General features: G+C 42.7%; 1 protein-coding gene and 1 long non-coding RNA gene across 8 annotated transcripts in view; one reads left to right on the plus strand and one right to left on the minus strand.

The window, feature by feature from the left end:
* The window catches only part of PRKAG2 (protein kinase AMP-activated non-catalytic subunit gamma 2), a 243,861-nt gene that overhangs the window by 116,807 nt on the left and 105,114 nt on the right, over nt 1-21,940 (minus strand). The gene's annotated exons all lie outside the window — the stretch shown is intronic.
* LOC133280050 (uncharacterized) lies at nt 10,909-12,588 on the plus strand. Its single transcript, XR_009747055.1, has 2 exons — nt 10,909-11,030; nt 11,958-12,588. It is a non-coding gene; the product is annotated as an uncharacterized LOC133280050 (long non-coding RNA).

Raw genomic sequence — 21,940 nt, forward strand, 5'->3', positions numbered from 1 at the left:
AGCTACCAGGGTCTTCCCTCAGTCTACCCTATGGAGATTGTGGAAGAAGACAGTCTCCTGGGCACCTTTGTTCTTCCACCTAGTGACTAAAATAATCCAATCAAATTATTAACAAGACAAGGCTCTCACTGATACTCAAGTGAAGAACCACAATAATTAAGGCTGTTCCTAGTCTTTCCCACCCTGACTTGTCCTCCTACTTTCTTTTTACCCCATCTTTGTGGCCCTGTTTCAGCTGTGCAAATGAAGATTCCAGTGCTTTTCACCAAAATTCAATCTTTTACATAAAATAACCTGTCAGCACAGTGCTTTTGGAAAGCCCTTTCTCCAGCCCCTCCCTTGAGGCTCACTGTTCACCCAGTGCAGAGAAGAAGCAGGCAGAGCAATGAGAGCACTGAAGGATTTGAAGGGGAAAGTGTCAGTGTTACTTAAATATTTGCTTTAATGGAGCTGTAGGAAGTGTCAGGTTCTTCACACCCCATCTGGCTTTGTGTGACCACCACATTTAACCTCTGCAAACTTCATCTTCACTGTCTCTTCCTTTCCTTATGCCATGTTCATGCCACCACGACTGAGACAGTAGCAGTAGCTGGACAAGCTCTGGCTTTCAACATAAGCACATTTCATGGGCCAGCTCTCCAGCTACTTCCATGACAGCGATGCCCTACCTTCACAGTCCTTCCCATTTGAAAACCAGCTCCAAAGTGCAAAGCTGAATCTTCCTGGCTGTAATTTAAACCCGCTGCTTCTTGTGTTATTCACTATGCACATGGAGAACAGATTGTTCCCTTCTGCTCTGGAGCAGCCCTTGACATATTTGAAGACAGTTACCGGTTCCCTTTCGAGTCTTTACTTGGCCAAAGATGCAAGAAGTGCTGCATACAACACCAATGCAATCTGGACCTCAAGTCTGCTGCCCTTAGAAAAGCATTCCTCATTCTTCAGTGGCCAAAGGACTGCTGGGAATTACTTAATGTCATCAGAAAGTAAAAAAAATAAAATCCTTTTTAATGGCATAAAGAATTGGCATTGCTTCTGCATGGGAACAGCTCCCTTTTGATTGAAGCCATGGATGTATAGTCACTGACGACCTTATCAAGCAGGGCCATTGCACAGGGAGGGCTCATTTGCTTATTAAGGAAAGCAGCAAGACCCTAATGTTTCTGCACACAGCTACCAGAATATGAAACAATGCTGTTTAACAACTGACTTGCACAGTAATTTGTTAAGAAAAAGCACTAAGTGTTTTGAGTATGATCCTTCTGTCGCCTACAGCTAATGGTCTAACAGATACATTTACACAGATACTACATCTTCTTAATGATTCCAGTGGAAGGATCTTGTAAAACTAATAATAAAAAGCTGGGCTTCAAAGGGCTCCTTTGGGGCTATCTATGTCCTGGAGGCTGAAAACACAAATTCCTTCCAAACAGCCATGAAATGGACTCTTGTAAAGCTACTTTAAAGTCTCCCAAATTACTTAGAGCACATCATGTTTCTTGAGCTGCATAAGAATAACACTGTACCCTTCTATAAACCATACATAAGCTAACTCTAAGCATCAGGCAGCTTAGTAAAATTACTGGGGGGGAAAGAGCAAACACTCATGCATGTGTGAAATGCTTCCCTAGTCCTGCTGTATCTGCTAAGCTGGCCAGACCTGAGGTATTCCACAGCCTTAGAGCAGACTATATGCTCACCACTCACCAACCTGCCTCCAGCCCCATCACCCTCTTGTCCCAAGTCATCTGTTTGTCTGACATTAGATGACCCAGCATCAAGTCCAAAAAAGACCCACATCCCCTGGAAATCTCCATTACACCAATTCTTGCCTTTATCCCATCAGCTGCTTGCATGTGCCACCCACCCAGCAATGTTCACCTCTGCTCACGCCAGCCCTCCAACCCCCTAAACCACCATTTAGTTTTCAAATAAAAGGGATGTTGGAGAACACAAAGTAGAAAAGATAAATCTTCTTCTGCTCTAGTTTTCATTAATTCACAGGGCCACATAAGGAAAGGAGTCTTATGTCAGAAGTCATTTCCAATCCAACCCCAAAAGCCCCATATGTGGCCCAGCTCCCTCTTCTCAACACTTCTTACTTAACATTTCTTCATCTCTCAGGATAAAATCACCTCTTGTACCACCCCTCAGTGATTTAACATGACTGTTCAAGCACAAACTTAACAAAAATCTTCCTTTCTCGGGATGCAATGCAAAGATTTTTTTTCTACAAGGTAGAAATGGGGGTTGAGTGTTCAGATTTGGTCACCAGATAAGACCAGCAGCAGAGTGCAGACCAGGCAATAGGGACCAGTTAGTCCTATCAGGGTTTATTCTGGTGTGAAAATGGAAAAAACAGTACTTTCCTCCTTGAAATTTAAGAGCTAATTTAGCACAAAACAGGAAGGCTAAAAAGAATATGTATCCCCTTAGTGACAAGTGACGTTTCAATTGGCTTCTGACTGCAAATCAGCAAAACCAAGTGTTTCCCTTTTATCGTTGCTGAGACTTTCCTTGCTCAGAATTCCCTCTGTTTTCATAATTGCTCAAAGAAATAAAGTTCATATCCACCTGTAGAAAGGTAAAGCAGCAATCACATCTGTATTTCTACACGGATCCCGTTTCTCTGCCTTGTCCTTAAAAATGCCACAAAATTGGGACTTCTCTAATTTTCTCTTTCAAGTTCTATAGGCTGCTGTTGGCAAAATGAAACATTTTGTACCACTTTTCAGTGGTGCTGGGCCATGCTTACAGGCGTCACAACACCAGATTTTAACTGCAACCGTATTTCATATAAATAGAAAACTTGGGAAATATTTCAAAATAACACACAAATAAATATGTGAGAGAGATCTTTGCTCTAAAAACACTTGCTCAAGACCACAAGCGATGCAATGCACAACAACAAAAAGGCCGTACTGCCCAAACACCATTTGCAGGCCGGTTGAACAGAGCATGCAGCCTGCGTTTTCAAAGTGAAATACAAACCACCACTTTCTCCGTCTGGTCCAAGTCCAGCTCACACCCCATAAAAGAATTGCAAGTTTATGACTCCAAGCTGGGCTCAATTACTTCCATAATCATAACCAAGTGTTTCACTGTAATGAGTTTTTGTCTTTATCCCCTTTTTAAAACTACTTCAGGCTGCTTTCACTGTGCATCAAGAAAGATTTCAATCTCTGAAGCTGTCAGGCTGGCACTTCTTTGGTTTGTAAAATCCAAAAGTTTAATTTTACTTCTTATTATCACTCCCAGAGGTGTCACCGGATTCCCCAGAACTCTTGGTAAATTACTTATAAATTACATCCTGGCGTCTTTGTGGTGTTATTCTATCCTACCTTTCCAGGGCTCATAATATGAACCAGGAGGAATAGCAGTAATGGTGATGGTAGTGTTACCATATTGGTGATTTCTAGTAAGAAAAACACCACATATTTCAGGCTCAGAGCACCTACCCCAAAAGACTGATGACTATGATCATACCCAAATGACAATTTTATCATTTCCCCACATCCTACTAATAAACCATGGTGCATACGTTTCCACCACTCACTTCTTCAGCAATTTCAGCATGTAGTGTGTAAAATGGAGCCGTTCTTACATACGGCGCAATCTGGCTGTGCTCAAAACAGCAAAACAGTATTTGATCCAGCAAGTACAGGATGTCTGCTGCGACAACACCACTCCTAAAATTTAATAAGTTCTCAGCTAAAGGAAAACATCTCAGCAGTGACTTTTACCAAAAAAATAGCAGAGGCTATAATAAAATTCCTTAGAAGCATTTTTCCACTTGTGCTTTTCTCATCTCATCATCTCGTTTCTCTTTCTTCTTGTTTCTATCAAGTTTTTCTACCATACGCATCCACAAAACCTTGAGAAGAATTAGAATTCCCTGGAACACCACAAATCTCTTTTTCATTCTCTTCTTGTTCTTCTTCTCTTCTGCTTCCTTGCTTTTCATGCAGAATTGGAACAGATTAGCATTGAGGGCTGAACAAAATATCCCCTTCAGTTTATATTAAAGAAAAAAAAATCTTTCAAGTGTCACCAAATGAGTTGCAAAGTGAATGACAGCAAGCAACTAAAGACAGAAATTACTCCAATAAAGTGATACATTAGGGATGGACAGTACCTGAAGAGTGAAATTCATATGACTATCCTATAGTGAATATTCCAAACCACAAGATACTAAAACACAGCACCACAACTTCACAGAAATGCAACTCTCCACTGATTCTGCCTTTGGAGATTTGTTTGGAAAGAAGAGGAAAACTCACTGAATACACAACAGTTTGTATGAATCTCAGCTGTCCTTGGATCTCAACCCTATACAAACCCAGCGAGCATCTTCCATTGCACAGCCATACATTTGAAATTCATAAGCTAGTAGGAGCATTTTCCCCACTCTACTCGGCACTTGTCAGGCCCCATCTGGAATACTGGTAAATGTTCAGAGAAGAGCCACAAATATGATCCAAGGACTAGGAAGCCTGCCCTGTAAGGAAAGGCTGAGAGAACTAGGTTTGTTCAGCCCTGAGAAAAGAAGGCTCAAAAGAGACCTTATCACCGTGTTTCGGTATTTAAAGGGTGGCTACAAAGAAGACAGAAAATCCCTTTTTACAAGGAGTTGCATGGAAAAAAAAGACAAAAAATGAGGGCTCATGGGCAAAAGTTACTTCTGGTGAAATTCCAACTGGACACAGGAGGAAAATTTTTCACAATGAGAACATTCAGCCATTGGAATAATCTCCCCAGGGAAGTAGTGGGCTCCCCAGCACTGGACAGTTTTAAGATAAAGCTGGACAAGGTGCTGGGCCATCTTGTCTAGGTCATGCTTTTCTAGAAGGGTTGGACCAGATGACCCTTGAGGTCCTTTCCAACCTGGTATTCTATGATTCTGTGATTAGAAGTAAAAGAGCTTAACACACATTTACTGCAGTTTTAGCATTCCTGCCAACACGTTTATCACAAAATACAACTTTAGTGACAAACATGCACTTTGGAGGGAATGCCTTCATCCTAAAATCTAGGCAGGATGAAAAGATTTCAAAGTAATTTCCAGTTCTGTATCCCTCTTTTGCCCTTAATAAGCAGAAAAATCTGACAGCAAATGCCACAAAATTTTGCTTAAGCACAAAATAAGACACCAAAAAGACTCTTCTCCTGGCTCGGTATTACTGTTATCTGCTATTTTTGGTTGATAATAAGTGTTGCTGGATAGTAAAAAATGCCAATAGTACAGTACTGGGCTTGCAAGTCATCCCACAAATGACCCATTGACGTGCCGCAGTGCATAAAATAGACATATGTGCTATATGTGTTATAAAATTAGAGACAGCAGACAGCAGCATTCTGTTAGACACATGAGACAACACAGAAGTGGTGACTGAAGAGAAAACTGAAACACACCTTGAAAAGTTGAATGCTTAGCTAACCTTGAGAAGCCTTTCTCATTCCTGACTCCAGCAGCTTCATGATGACTCCCCTGTTTTTTTAGTGATGAAAGAGGGACCTCATTTAGTTCAGCTGCAAGGGAGCAGCATCTTCCAGAGGAAGGGACCATTCCCTGTGAATCCCTAATCTCAAGAGTGAAGGAGTTTGCATATGTGTGCCTCTCCTGCTCTTAGCTGCTGTGGTGGTGCAGGAGAGCATGAGGCCTACACTGAGGTTACCTACGGGGTATCTAATGCAGGTGTTTACACAGAATGGACATTTTCCATTAACTATTGCAAACATTGTTTTGTTGACAGTGAAAGCAGGGTCTTGTAGCAGTGGTGAGCTGAATTACTTATTGAACTCAAGCTCGCAGCTCATGAAATCCCAATGACTAGAAGGGATATCCACAGGAAGGGCTTTAAATACTTCTTATATAGCCACTGACAGTATGTTTACATGAATGACTAAGGACATTGCACAGGACCGAATCCCAATCTGATGAACTAAACAGAGGCATAATGCCAAGAGAGGAAATTCCTAAAGGATCACCCAATACTGCATTGTCATTACAAGCAGAATTGCTCCAGCGAGGGGATTATAATAGAAAGGGAGGAATCCACCATGTGCGGACAGGGAGTGCACTGAAATCCAACTCCCTGCACAGCCTTTTTGCATTGCAGCCAGCTCTTTTGGCCTATTTGTTCAAGCCAACCCCCTAGCAAATACAGACCTTCACCTGGTGGTTAAGAAACAATACAAGGGATTAAAAAAAAGACAACCCCACATAAAAAAATCCCTAAGAACTAACTTCATCTTCTACCCCTACTTTTCCTACAGATTAATGTTTCTGAAGCATCATTAGTTGTAAGCAAAGGAATAAACCCTAGTATGTTGCATACTTTAATTTCATAATAATTGACCAACTGGCAAGCCAGCTCTGTTAACTTCCCAAGATAAACATCTTAGAAACCACCTCCCGCTAAATCTCATATAGCACCTTTTCATCTTTAGCTGAAGGGACGCAAGCACCATGGTTTGTAGCTTTTCTGCACAGGTAGAAGTGACTTCCCTAAATCCCCATGCAGCTGCGTCAATACCAGTGAGGAACAGAACAAGGCAGAGGTCTGTTGGACTCCACGGCTCTGCTCCTGCCTTTGCAAGAGCATGACATATTGTTCACACTGTGTTAAACCACTGTGTGCGTGAGGTGACAGTCTCACATGCCTCAGCTGCAAAGAGATTACTAGAATTAGTCACCCAGATTATGGAAGATCTGCCAGACGAGATGAGAGTATAGAGGAGGAAACATTTATTATCACTTACATGAGGTCTGGAAGAGAAGTCATTCAAAATCATTCTGGTTTCTCTTTTCAGGTTGTCTTTTTGGGGTAGATGGTTTGGGGTGGGGGGTTGAGATTTCTGCACCCACATCAAACATAGCAATTTTGACAGCAAAAGAAACTTTACTGACTTTTTAAGAGAGATGACAGCAGAGTGAGAAAGACAGACCCTGCAGCTTCCTGAGATGGTAACAGAGGTACCTTAGCAATCTGCCAGGATACAAGAAGGCACAAAGACTGAGACAGTGGACATGTAAGGGAAAGCTGCCATTATTTTACTGTATACAATGATCTAGAAACCCTCCAAGCCCCATCAATCTTGATTGTTGTATCAATTAATGTAAGTGGAGGACAGGTAACTTGGAAAAAAACATCTGACACATCCATGGCATCCAGCTGGGAATCTGCTGTGACTGCAGGAGCTACAAGCCGATGATGGGAATAAATCAAAAGGAAGTGTGGGACAGCTTGGGTGGTAGAAAGTTCCCCATTCATTCACTGTGCAAGTGTAAACACCAAGCACTGTAAAGGTCAGAGCTGTTATAGTTACTGTGTGAAAAATCTCAGGGGGTTGGCTGGGACCAATGAGGAAATGAACTAGGGAAAGCCTTTTGAGTTTTTATGTCTAGATGACAAGAAGGGCAAACCTGGGAGATACAAGGCAGTAGGAGAATAATTCCTGGAAAAGCCAACCCTGACAGTCTGCACACACTATATATACCTGGCAGGATCAAAAATAGGCTGAAACCTTTTCATAACAGCTAGTTGTCAAACGAGGAAGAGACTGAAAAGGCTGTTGTTAACTGTGTCCTCAGGGGGAGTGCCTGATAGCCAGAGACAGAGCAGGGAAGAGGCAGTATCACAGCAACTCTTTATGCAACACTTCCTTAGTCATTTATGTTTTGGGATGCCCTTGTGAACCAGAAGGCAGGTACCGGTGCTCAGGCACATCCCAGTTCAACACAGTTCTGAGGCTGGCATTTAATTTGCAGCCAGCATCCTTTCCTGTTCACTTCCTCAAAACACATCAAGCCTCACATTGAGGAGAGACTTCTGGAACCATGAAATCTCTTTCATTGGTGAGTTAGCTCAGCAATGCCCACTATGATTTGTACCTTGAAAAGTCATTTGAAAATGATCTAAACTAGTATCACAGATGACCAGAACTTGTTGTACAGTGCCATCAGATTCCCAAATCTTGTCAAAGGTCAGCATCTTGCCATAGCTTCAGTGCCTAAAGTAGAAAGCACTCTACCAAGTATCTCAAACATCATTAATCAGTTTAAATTCCACATCAAGAATCAAAGCAGAAACTCAGTGTTATGGTTACAGAGCTCTGATATATCCAGCAGCACAAAGCTAAACTCCTGAATTTCTTGTTCTCCCCCAAAAGCATCCTGCCATCCTTAGTCCTTCATTCAGGTGTCTCTGTTTTCAGGGGAGCATTTCTAATGCAGCCCCATGAGATTTCCATCATGTAGCCTGGTGCAATTCTGGCTTTTGAGGTCAAGGTTGCCTCAAACAGCCTGTAAAAACCTATCAGTGTTACAGGCTGAATGTTTTTGTTATTAGTACATAATACACGTTTGTGGGAAAAAACACACTCTGTCATCACCTTGGTAGCTAGCAATAGGGCCTGGCAAGTCTGACATCTTATTTGCAAGTGTGTCACTGGAGCAAAAATCATTAAAACCTCTGTGCTAATAGACACAAACAGAAATTATTGCTCCAAGCTTCATACTCCTTAAACCAGGTAGGTTGTTTCCAGTCATAATAAAATAGCTACAGGGCAGAGGAGGGGAGAAAGGAACACTGAAATGGAGCTGGGTATGGCATTAATAGACTTCAGGGTTATTCTCAGCTCTGCTACTAGGCAATTGCACAGCCAGGGATAACTCACATCATCTCTATGAGAGCTTCAGGTGAAAAGCTGTCTGCAGATGCTGTGTGTTACTGCACTGCAAGAGTCTCATGCTTAGACTAATCCTTTTTCTATCCTTTTTCTATCTATTAACCAGAAAGATAATTAAAAATCTTACAGAAAACAAAGACCTACAGCAGGCGAAGTAGGTATTCATGGTGACCACAGGTTCCTGGCTTTCCTTCATACTTATTTGCTGCCTATATCCACTACAAGCCGACGTATTCAAAGGCAAACAGCAAAATCCCCGTGTCTTCAGGAATTGCTTGGAGTGGGGCAATACAAGCACAGGGTGGAGAGCATCAACTCTTAGTCCAAAAGACAAAACTCCAACCTGCTTTAGTAGCAAAAACCAGGCTCATTGCCAGAAAAACTGAGCTTCTCAAAGAAGTCTTTATATTATGAGTGTTTGGGGTTTTGTTTCTGCACAATATGTTAAAAGACATAACACAGACTCCTGCATCAAGCAGAGCATTGACAAGGAAGGTCCTTTACTTTGAGCAACAGCCCTCAGCATCACCAGTCTAAATGAGTCCCTCCAAATTCCTCCTTCACCTTTCAGCCCACCCTATTTACAGTTACCTACTACAAAACTAACACTCTTAGGCTACAGTAGTTAATGAAACTTTACCAAAACCCAGAGGAGATACACTCAGGGTCACACACAAAGCCCGGGGGGAGCCAAGAGCAGAAGGGGATGCTCCTGCCCCAGTTTTTACCCTTTTGCCTACACATACCTGTCACATCACAGCCTGCACAAATCCCTTGCGGGAGGGAAGGTGTGGGGCACCAGCAGAGCCCAAAGGACTTTCTGCAGCTTAGCAGCTCCCCATGCACCTCCTCATAATACACTTAGCTACTTAGCGAGCAGCAAGCTAAACATCTTCAGGTTCAGCAACAAGTTTCACTGGGTTTTGCATTACTTGGCCTTAATTCTTAGGAAGCTCTGTGTGTCTTACTGACCTCTTCTTAGTCGCTGTCACGAGGCACTTCCCAAGGTGAAAGACAGCTTTGCTTTTGCTCCAAGAGCACAAAACATGCAGCTGTGCCTGGAAAGTGCTCAGTGATCCCTGTATTGATCCACAGCAAAGAATGAGTCTGGCTCCTCAACACAGTTTTAACTTCTCAGCTCCAAGAAAAGGTTTAGCTTTGCTGTATTAACACTTCCAGCACAAAAGTACTTGTGTTTCAGTAAGTGAACACAGCAAACCAGTGTCCTTTCTTTACCTGCTCCACAGCATAGGCCCTACAGCCTCACAGCACTAAGCCCATTGGACTGTACGTATTCTGCGCCCATCAGTCCCAGCTTTCCCCTGTAAGACTGCAAATGCAAGGGTTTCTTCCCTTCATATATTAACATTATTAGCATGTTAATGAAGTTCCTATCTTATTTAGGCACTTGAGTATTGCAGCATGCAAAAAGAACTAGGAAAGAAGAGGTGGAGGCTCTCTTAGCACAGCGAAGGGCTCCACTAACTCTGCAACCTATAATGCAGTGACAGAAGTTGCTTGTAAATGGCTTAATCAAACGCGATCCATTCCCTCATGCACAGTAAGTATCTACGTGTCCAGTGGAGAGGATAAGAGACTCTGGGAAGATGAAGTGCCAGGTTTAGAGGGAAATGAGGAACCCGGCACCTTCCTAGCCATCAAAGGCTTTTTCCCTCTGAATGTTTGCAAGATGTGCATGTGCTGTGTGTTGCTGAACCTTGCATCTGCTGGACAGAGGAGAAACTAATTCCTAAGAATTTCAGTGATGTCAGGCATTTTCTTTTTTTGCTGTGACCATGAAGTGGCAAAAGCTGTCAGCAGCGCTGGCAGTAGCTTAGCAAAAAGTGTTGACGTTGCCTGGATACCGAGTGCTGCTCCAGCATAGGATTTGCCTGCGTGTCTGCATTTGACAGTGATAACTCCTCTGGATTTTAGTTTTTCTTTAATATTCTGAGAGCAGTGCAAGCATCTCCCCTTATTCACATCCCTCCTCCCCTCTCTTCCCCCACTTTTCGGCTTTGAAAAATGCAAACTAATTCCTCGACCATAGTAAAACCGTAAATAAGAAGCTGTAAAGATATTTTTTCTAGCTGCCTTCCTCCAAGGTTAATCTTTTCAGTTATATAAGCACTTTATAAAACAGCATGGGGAAAGTATATGAGAATCTGTTTATGTGATTAAGACTTGGCTCCTTCTTTACCATGGCCCAATGACAGCATTTTATGTTTTGCATTTGCCACTGCTGAGGTTTGCTCAGCTGTCTCTCCATGACTTCCAAAGCAGAAGGCAGCAAGATTTACCATTGCTTTTCAGGGAGTGCTTACAGTAAATCATTACTGGTGGGTATCCAAGGAGTCCTGGCAAAAAAAAAGAGCATTATTGAGTACCTGCGAAGTTTTTGTTAGAGTGGGTGCATTCCAGGTTTTCACTGATGGCAAAAAATCAGCTACTCTAAAGGGAAGCAGATTTCCCAAGTCTTTCCCCTTGTTGCTGTCCTGCTGCCAGTCTAATCGTGCCTTAGTGTTTGAAGAAACAGTTCTGTATGCCTTTTAGTGAAAGTGCTGTATTGTTGTGTTGTATTATCTTTTAGTGAAAGTGTTGTATTATCTTTTATGGTAAAGAATCTGGAAGGACTTGAGAGAGAGCTTGAGGCAGAAACAGAAACAGGACCAAAGTGCATATAAAAAAACCCAGCACTGAACTCCTCTTCCTGGCAGCTGGATGACAAAGAAGTCAAAAATAAGTCCACTGCAGATCATTTTTCCAGACTGGTCCTTGACATGGTTCCGAAGTGAGGAACGATGCACAGTTATGCTGGTGCTCCACAGCAGCAGATTTCAGCACCGTGTGGGGTTATTTTCCAAAGGAAATGATGTGCTCTTCAGATACTTTCTTTAGTGTCACTTGTTTCATTTACTTACTAGTGTCACAGGCTTTAAATAGGCAAAGAGCCAACTCTCTGTTTCAACAATCCCATCCCAGACATTAGTGCCCTGCTCCCCAGGGGAATGACTTGGTTTAGCCATACTGAAGGAAGCAAGGGGCATACTCTCCTGCTCCTTGCGATTGCTTCTCCAAAAAAAGTAAAATCCATGTATCATCAATAAACATCATGATAGCATCACTTCAAGAGAGTAAATAAAACTTGAACGCAACAAGAACATGTACGATAACCTTGTAGCTCCTTCCAACTGATTCCAGCCACAAAGAAGTGAACATGTTAGGTTCATTTACACAGTGTAATTCTGTTCTCCCTTTCATCACAGACTCCTCGTGGAAGTGGTGGAATAACTGTCCCTGGAAGTGTTCATAAAACATACATATGAGGCCCCTAGTGACACACTTCAGTGGTGGTCTTGGCATCCCTGTGGTAGAGGTTGGACTTGGTCTTAACGGTCTTTTCCAACTGAGTTGATTCTATGGTTCTATGATCACAGCAGTAGCAGACATGAGATTTTGGACACTGCTGTCTTCAAAAGCTCTGCATGGAGAAGACACCTTTCTGTCATAGCACTCGCAGTCCTGCAATTTAACCACTGGTAAAAGATTTACATGGAAAAATTACTGATGCTGTGAAAAAACAGACGGAAAGCTTGAAGCAGAAACAAGCCCTTAAAAATTCCATCCATTTTATTTTCAACTTTAAAACTGGAATGGACACGAAAGTTGGAGACAACTCAACAGGCTCATTTTGTAGTGATGCCTTTTGCCCTCCCTGAGCCTCTCGTGGCTGGAAGCTGTAAGAGCACTTGGATGGTTTGAAGATTCAAAAGCGGGTGCATGAGGCAGTGCCAGGACACTCACAGTCAAGACCCACAAGTGCATGAGAAAAACTCATCTCCTCCCAGCTGCACACCTCTTCTTAAATACAAAATGCAATAAAAGAGTGAAAAAGAAGGTGTGGATCCACATTTCTTTTCCAAGCATAGATGAGATCTCCAGCCCAGGGCAGCTGGACCCTCTCTTGGCTCTCTCAGCTAAACTAGAGCCAAACTATGGTTAAACATATGGCACAGGCGGTACAGGTAGGTGCTCCATAGACGTTCCCACTCCCTGGGTTTGTATCTGGGCTCCCCAGGGAAGCAGCTGCATGCAGCAGGTTTAAGTTTCTCATTCTGCAGCACAGCTGTCTGCTTTGTAAGCTCCTCCACTGACAGTGTTCATTCTGTTCGTATACCGTTTTTCCAAATGGAAAGGTGATGTAGGCTTTCAGCTATTCCAAACAAAGCTCCAGACACTGCTCATCCCAAAATGACGGATCAGTTTAACAGCAGCGTGACTTCAGAGCGGTGCTCATCAGCAGCTTGTTTGACTTTAATGTGATTTAATTGCAGTGACATGTCTTTAATAACAAAACCCATGCCAAGAAACTGCAGTTGGAACAAAAGCTGACCTAAGGCCAGTTTCCCAAGGATTTCCCCCCTCTCCTCCTCTAACTTGTGCATCCCAAGCTCTCCTGGGTCACTGAGATGGCTGCAGCCACCCAGAGCTTCTCCAGCCCTTGGCACAGCTACATGTAACAAGGTGCCTTGCCCCCAGTTTCACCCTCTGTAATGGCCATATGATTCTTCAGCACCATCGTCTGAGGTTGGAAACAATCCCAAAGTAGCCACCATCCTTGAGTCTCCACCAGGGCTTATTCATGTGAAAAGATACCTGAGATTTTACCTCCCTTCATCAGACCTAAACTCTGCAGTTAGAGGAAAAAGTGAAACATCACCATGGGCAGAAACCTCCCTGAGGACATCTCCCTTGCACAGAAGCTTCACATCACCTTTCCCCTTCCTTCCCACCCTTGGAAGGGCTTGAAAACTCTGCAGATGAGGGCCTTAGTGACATGGTTTAGTGGTGGTCTTGGCAGCCCTGGGGTTAACGGTTGGACTTGATGATCTGAAAGATCTTTTCCAGCCTAGTTCATTCTATGACTCTATGTGTGCTACTGTTACACGCCGATGTTCCATGTAACATGCAGAAGTAAGACATGCTTATTTTTGGTTTTGCATTTTCATACTGTAATGTTTTTTACACATTCTTCACCCCAATGGTCTGGATAGTACCAGAGCACAAGTCCACTTTGGTGAAGCAAACTTGAAAGAATCATGGCCCACCACAAAGGAATACCAAAGCGATGACCATTAATTAAATACCTCAATGTAATTAAGAAAAAAGAGAAACCTCATTTTCCTTCTTGGTCTTTGTTTCTACAACCATGAAAATCAGGGAGATGTTCCTAACTACTGCAAGATGTTCCTAACTACTACAGCAAAGCCCATACCTATTACCCCATAGCCACTGACCACTTCTTTAAATTCAGAACATCTCTCCCTGCCTGTCTTCTCTTACCACCAGTAAGAATTTGCTGATAAACCACATATTTTTCTGCAGACTGGGTTTGTGATCCAATGAAATCTAGACAGCTGTACAAACTGGTTTGTGCTAATCCCCAGCATTTGCTTGAAAGATTTCCGCGAATGCCAGCGAACATGCAAGATGTCAGGTCCACAATAATCCTCATTACTCACTATTAATGTTTTTGAGGAGGGAAGGGTCGTAATTAGGCTTCTGTCAATGAGAGAGCCTTTGACTGCATTTGAAGTAAGGGCTTTCCTCTTGCTTTGAAAACCCAACACAGTGAAACTTAGAACCCCAGGTAGGAAACTACTTGTTATTGTTCACCACCTTCACAGGGATAACAAGCAAATATTGCTGATATTGGTCAAAATATTTCTTTTTTTGTTTGTTTTGTTTTTTTCTGTTTCGTTAAGAATGTCATTTTATTTCTCAAGTCAACTGGCTTAGGTGTCTCAGCAGGAATTCATACCATTAACTTCAGGCACTCAAGCCTGGAAATTGTTCCACCATATTCAGAACCAAATGGTCGAATCTTCCCCTCTGTCACTCTGAGAAGGCCAGATGTAGAAATTCAGATGTGTTTAAATACACATAGCACAGCAGAATTGGATCTTTGCAGGGGTAGAAGCCACATTTTAATTACTTTTAATTTACTGAAAGAAGCAATGCTTTCTTCTAAAAGATGAGAAAACTTAGCTATCTGCTCATCTAAACGTGTGTGTCGATTCACTTTTGAGGTTAGCTCTCCCAAACAAGTTTAGGCCAGTGCTGCTTTGCTGAGGGCTCCTACACCAAAAGCCCATTTTTATTACATGGCCACATACTTCAGCTGCTGTTTGTGCTTCTTGTCTTTCAGAAATACTTCAAGGTGCACCTAACACAGCCAAGTTCTCCCTTTCTCTAACAAACATGAAGGAGGCAGGCACTTAATAGAGATGCTAAACACGGCAAATAACACAGGCACTATTTGCCACCTGGAGCTACTCTTGTTTCAGTATTAAGCATTAGCTCATATGCAATTCTTCCACCTTCTCTCCAGAAAGTCTTGACCTTCATAGCATTTAGATGTGGATTTTTATTTTGCACGGATTGAAGCCAGTTTTGGCCTCTGGCTGCTCAGAGCTATGGGGGTACATGGGCATGCAAGAGAAATTGGAGCAACTGTATAACTGCAAACAGTATCATCCTGTTGGAGTTACAGCTTGCATTGCCAAGCACAGTTCTTTCATCATTAAAAGGTTCTGTGGACAGACTGTGAACAAGCTATGGAAAACTTAGACTGAGGTTAAGCAAACAAATCTGACACCAAACCTGCCCAGCTCAGGCAGGCAATGAAGCAGATACGTTCACAGTGACCCTGAAATGATACGCTCTGAATTCCCAAATAACAGTGTTTGTTGAAGAATATGTGATTAACGGCTTACCTTCGCATGCCTTCGCTAGCCAAAAAGTGAACTGCATTAGGGTCTGTGTATTTGCTATGGACACTAAATGTCTATCTTGATACTGAGGGCCATATCCTGACCTGAGGGCAATGGCAAACCCTCCTGGGATGAGGAGAAAAGTTGTTTTCCTGAACAACTGCTGAAATCATTGCCATTACACAGGTTGGAGGGAGTCATGCTTTTAGCCCCTGCTATTTTGAATGGATTTAGAAGAAAAAAAAAGGAAAGCATAATAAAAGGCTGTTAGCATCCTGCTCAAAACCTAAGCCAAAGCATCTCCAGGCAAGCAAGGCAATCCCAGCCTCTCCATACAGGAAGGAGAAGCACTGGGATGCCCACAGGAGGGCACCTATGTTTCACAATCATATAGGAGCTCCCAGGGAGATGCAGTTTGGGCTCACACAATGTGGCACTATCTGGTGTAGCTACCCACAGGTACTTGTCACTGTGGTCCTGTATCACACAACTACATAAGGCTTTCAAAGCTGCACTTACATTTTGGGCTCTGAAAGCTGTAAGCAGCAGGCAATATTGCAAGAAGCAAAGTATGAAGAAACCCCATTGCAAACTGCTGTAGTTGCCTACCAGTAAAGTGTGTTGACAGAAACACTAAGGCAAGCTTCAAAAAAGCTAAGAAATTGAGGTGTTTTGATGGTTGATCATCAAAGACTCCGAGTACTTGTTTTGCGTATCAAGTACACACATATTAATATCTTCCATAATGTAAGACAATAAATACTTAAAGATAGAGAAGAATCTTCAAATACTGGGTAAACTGCAATAGAAAAGGGCATAGCAGGAAGCCTGTAGAGAAGAAAAATAGTAATACTAAAAAAAACGCAAACCAACCCTGAAACAATCCACAATGACGACTCTGTAGTTGGATGATCACTGCTGCTGTTTACAAGCTGCTTATAAGGTGCTCTAACCCCTGATCAAATCAAAACGGATGCTACAGGCTCTCCTTGCCCACTCACGACTCTGCCAGTGATGTGGTGCTAAAGCAGACACTGACAGCTCATGAGATGGTTTATACCAACCAGCTTAGCTGTGAGGCTGTGGTGTCTGCCCATGCTTTCTCCCATACAAATGGGAGTATTATCTTCAGTTGCGTTTATGGTCAACAGGAAAACAAAATACAAATTGAAAACAGGGAACAAATCTAGTAATCCAAGGTTGCATAAAGCAAAGGTTCATTTCCACAAAGCCCATGAACTGAGACACAAGAGTCACCCTATTGACTCTCACAATGCACAGTCATTTGCTATCATTATTATGGCTTTTATTTTCTTTCCAAAGCCAGTGTTTTTATCTAGCCCAAAACTCACACAGACCCAACAAGGGCTATATATAAGCCAGAGGCCACTGGACTGAGCCTGGGAGTTAAAAATGTGCTCTGCTACACATACTATATTCCCCACACCATGCATTTTTTTCTGCCTTGTGATATTTCATTCCATATTTTTCCAGATCAGCATAGTGATTTGTTTAACATTTATCACGTTTATTCAGCCCATTTTTCCATGGACTTTATCTAAAGAACCTGAGTACCCATGATATCTGTAAAGCTTGGATCTGATACCTAAAGTGATTAATAATATTTCAGACTCTAACCACATATCAAAAGAGCTGGGATGCACAATGCATTTTCAATGGGATTGTGACAAACATTTACTAAGATTCAGATAAAACAATGTACTTAACATTAGATGTGTGAAGAAACCTACTAAAATAAACGGGATTTCTCCAGCGTTTATAACCAAGCCAACCCATAACCACAAAAAAAATTCCCTACAGGTTATTTCCAAATGATTTTCTGTGATTAGCCAGCTTGATTGTTTAAAACTCTCTCTTTAGCTTTACTGTTGCTTACATTTCTGTCTGTGGGGGAACAAAGTCACCTGCACATGAGCACTGCTCTGCAGACCTCTCTTACCAAAGGACACCAAGAAGACCAGCAGTGAAATGCCACCAGGGTTCATCAGCCTTTAGAGATGTTCGAATCATAGTTCCTATTTCCTCTGCATGCCAGCAGCATTCACTAAAAGAGCAAATATAAAACTAAGGTCTTGTCTATACATCACAAGAAATACTAACTTGGTTGATATTTAAAAGTCTGATCTCTTACGTATGTTCCATAGTTTAAACCCCAGGAAAGAGATAAAAGATGGGAATGAATCTGGTTGCAGGTCTGTACCATACCCTACAGATGAAAGTTAGAAGCACCCCTTGCATTACTGTATCTAAATAATTAGTAATTTGAAGATAGACTAAAAAGTCCTTCTTGTCTAGAAAGAGTGGTAAAGAATATACAAGCATACTGGATGTACTCCACTTCATGGCCATAGGAAACTAAGCTGAAAAGGGAAGCACATTGAAAGATATTCCAAATAAATTAAGACCAATCACCACAGCCACATTTTAACCAGAAAAATCATCTATTGCTGACAGCAGATGTCAGTTACTGGCTGGAGAAACAGTGCTGAATGAGGCTGGTCTTTGGCCATGCAAAGCTGAGTGTGGCACCAGCTCTGTTGCAGCAATGCTGCCACATGTTGTCTGCAAGAAGTCATTTCTCTAGTGTAGATGGGACCAAAATGAAAAGTGACAGTCCCTGTCTGCCTCTGCAGGCAAAGCGAGCTTGAAAAATGATGATGAGATGTTTTTGCACAGCAGCACTGGAAAATAAAGGAAGACAAACAGCTCTGCTCCTTTCCTGGGTTTTAGGGGATAATGGTGGAAGAGCCTACACCACCCTCCCAAGGTGAACTGGGACTGAGCAGCCCCAGCAGTCCCCAACCTGCTCCCTCCGTCCTGCATGGTGAGGGTAGTCACAGCCAGAAATCGAAGCTGCCTCATGTCCTTTCCCTCTGGTATCCCACCCACCTGCCAGTTCAGAAGGCAGGGCGACTGTGAACAGAGCTGGAAAAATGAAGATGGAAGTGGCCCTAGCTATTCGGCATCTCGGTGCAGGTTATAATTGACGGTTCTTTACAAATGTCTGAAGGCAGGGAGGGCCCAAGACTGTGGGATGAATTTATCAATTTAGCAAAGAAAAATCCAAATGCAGACTTCCTCAGCTGATGAAGGAGGACATCCCATACCGAGTGTCACAGGAAGCTATTCCTAAAGAATAGCTTGAGTCAATGGTCTGTGAAATGCCTGTATCTGGCTGCCAACCCTCCACAAGAGCCTGCCTTGGACTAAACTCCACTTCACTGTAAGTTGTTACCTATGTGTCATGAATGTAGAGTAAAATCTAGGGAGGAAACAAATTAAAGCTTGAAGTGAAGCTTTAGCACAGCCGGGAGGCCTTCAAAGGAGTGGAGCTGAACGTGGGGTTTTCCCCTTTTCTTCCCTTGGCTACTGCAAATAGAGAGCTGCTTGCTCCATCTATGGGTAAAAGTTAGTACAGTCATGAGCTTTTCTTACAGAGGGCACAGCCTAACCACAAGATGTTCTCCAAGAAAATAAACTATTACAATGTGTAAAATATATGACAAACATTCTGCATTGCATCTTGCAGTTTGAAGAAAAAAAAAACAACTATCTGGGCCTTTATTATTAGAGCACCAGAAGCCCTCCTTATGAATCCTGGTGGTCTAATAATTTAGTTAATAGCATTAAATTTCAAAAGGAGAAAAATTACTACAAAAAGACAGAAAATTAAAACTGTATATTGAAAAAAAATTACTTCCTCAAATACAGTGCAAATTCACTGATTCAAATCTGACCACCAGCTTCAAGGGGGTTGAAAGCTGTGTAATTTTCAGTTCAAAGATCTGTAGACAACTTTCAGTTCTGAGCTAAATTTGTTTCGATCCCATCCACCACAGCCCAAAGCTTTAAAGTCAATGGAAACCTTTCAATTGATTTCCTTTGCTGTTAAAACTGGCAGCACGATCAATATGTCTTGAGAACTGCTGTTACTCAAACTGATGGGTTTGAAAGGGGAGGCAGGACTGGAAAATGCCCTCCTATCCTTCAGATGGGGCATTCAGCCCCATGGAAAAAAAATACATTTTAATGATTTAAATTGCATACAAACACCTACTTCAAATAAAGTATTCAGGGTACTTGATTTTAGTCTATCTGCAGGGGTAGCTCTCTAATTCCCACTCAGTAAAATAAAGCTCTCCTCATTTATTTGTAGATGTATTGGCTCTGAAGCAACATCTTATGCAAGAAAAGTGTAATTTGAATTGTGTTTTCCCCTAGTGGAGGTTGTCCTCCTGTGTCTACTCTGGATCACCTCAGTTTGCTTTACTGACAGTAAGTTTGTGCCACTTCTTTGTTTTGGCATCATACCTGCTCATGCAAACTGGCACGCACGAGAAATGCACTCCCAAAGCAGCCAAGACTCAATAACATCTTGGAGCATCAGGTCCCAAGTTGTTCCTAATGAGAGCAGTTCATGCAGTTTTGAGCAAACCTAGGACAACTTAGGAAGCAGTTCCACAATAGCAAGTTTGAAGGCACTTTTCACAGCACCTCAAACTTCAAGTTGCACCTCTTCACTCATCTTTCATTCCTGCTGTCCCTAAAAAAAATATGTAGGAAATCAGTGTCAGCTCTGTAGAAGCCTCTTGGTAGCTACAGGTAGCTCCAATTCACTCATTTGTTTTGTATCCAATTAAAATGTAATTGCTCAATGTTCCATGGCTGCTCACATGCCCATGCTGATGGGTAAAGCCCAAGTACTGAGCTTTACATCTCAGAGAGCCAAGTCTCCACTTGTAGAAGGTGCCTGGCTTTGGAAAGGGGAAGGTGGGCAGCACCGGGTGGGACTGCATCTACCAAGATTCATAGTGTGGGGGAATAGCACTAGCAAGCCATCTGCATCACCTCAAAGCCAAGCTTAATTCCTCCCAAATCCATACTCAGTTTTCAATTGTCGGCCTGTTAGTGCTGTTGCACGGAAATTCTCAGACATATAAGAAATTAAAAAGCCAAGAATTACATTTCAAAGCACTTGTACAGAAACCCAGCATGCAAAGAGCTGTCTTGGATTTTTCTGTGGTGAACTTCCTGAACCAAAGGGGCTGCACCAGTGGCCAAGCACAAACCTCACCCAAAAAGGTCCCCACAGAATCTCTTCCAGGGGGTTCTGAGGTGGATATGTTGCCTTCTCAACGATGAGATGTGGACATGAAGCCGCAACCAGCAGTTTACTGCCTTGAAGCTGTACTTACAAAATACCTGAAGTGGCTGGCAGCCAAGTACACATTGTGGGAAGGTGTTTTTCCTTTCAAGGCAAATCTTTTGTCAGATCTGAGCACTGGGGTTATGACCAGCTGCTGAACTGGGGTAACAAAGGGGAAAAGACACAAAGATGAGCTTTTGGCTATTGCCAGATCAAGTGATGCAGTATTAAAGATGAGCAACAGCTTTAAACTCCCGCCGTTAAGTGGAAAATGTTTTAAGCCTCATGTCTGCAAATCACTTTCTGTATTAGTATTGCCCTACCCTAACCATTAATGCCCTTCCTAAACTGCATATATTCAAAAGGCAAAATAACCTCGGTGGGAAAAGAGCAACTACATGGGAAAGAAAGCACTGAGAATACCACACATAGCCTTTAAAATGAAAACAAGTGAGGAAGAAGTTGCTTCCAAGAAAAACAAGGAATATGCAGAGTAACAGGTTAGTCTGTGTTTTGAACAATGCGTAGGAGGAGGAAGTGGAGGGAAGATGGGTATGTCATTTAAAACAAAGACTGCATATACTTCCCCCACATACTGCTCCATGATGATAGGGAAAGGAGTGCAGCACAGGCTCATTTCATAGAAAGTGGAGGGCAAAAAAAAAACCCAAACCCCTGTGAATTCTAATGTGGTCCCTTTTTTTTTCTTTTTTCTTTTTCTTTTCCTTTTTTTTTTTTTTTTTAATTACAGGTTGCCTGGATAAAACACAGATTTGCTACAAACCCAAAGGGAAGGCTCCAATGCAGCTTCCCAGAAGAGCTGCCGCTGGGAGGGACCTCTGGAGGTCTCTGGTCCAAACCCTGCTCAAAGCAGGGCTTCAACTTTAAATTGGGATGCTCACAGCCTTGTCCAGTAGACTTATTGAAATTTGCAGGGGCAGCAATTTCACAGCCCCTCCGGACCCCTGCTCCAAAGCTGTATCACCCCCATCAAGGACACTTTTCTTACACCTGCCTGGAGCTTCCCTCTCTGCCTCCTGCCCTTTTGATGGGCATCCCTGAGGTGCCTGGCATTGCCTTGTCCATAACCCTGGTAGGTAACTGAAGACAGCAAAAAGTTCTTCTTCCTCCTACATCATGCACCCTAGTCCCTGACCATCACAGTGGCCCTTTGCTGAACCAATATGCCTCTGCCTGTATTCCACTGAGGAGCCCAGATTCGGACCCAGAACTGCAGATGTGTCTCACCGGTGCTGAGCAGAGGGGGAGGATGACTTTGCTTGACCTACTGGTGATGCTCCTAATGCAG

This window comes from Pezoporus flaviventris, unplaced genomic scaffold, assembly GCF_033815535.1.
Source record: "Pezoporus flaviventris isolate CSIRO_AGI_PZ_B2104156 unplaced genomic scaffold, CSIRO_AGI_Pfla_v1 ptg000079l, whole genome shotgun sequence".
Taxonomy (NCBI): Eukaryota; Metazoa; Chordata; class Aves; order Psittaciformes; family Psittacidae; genus Pezoporus; species Pezoporus flaviventris.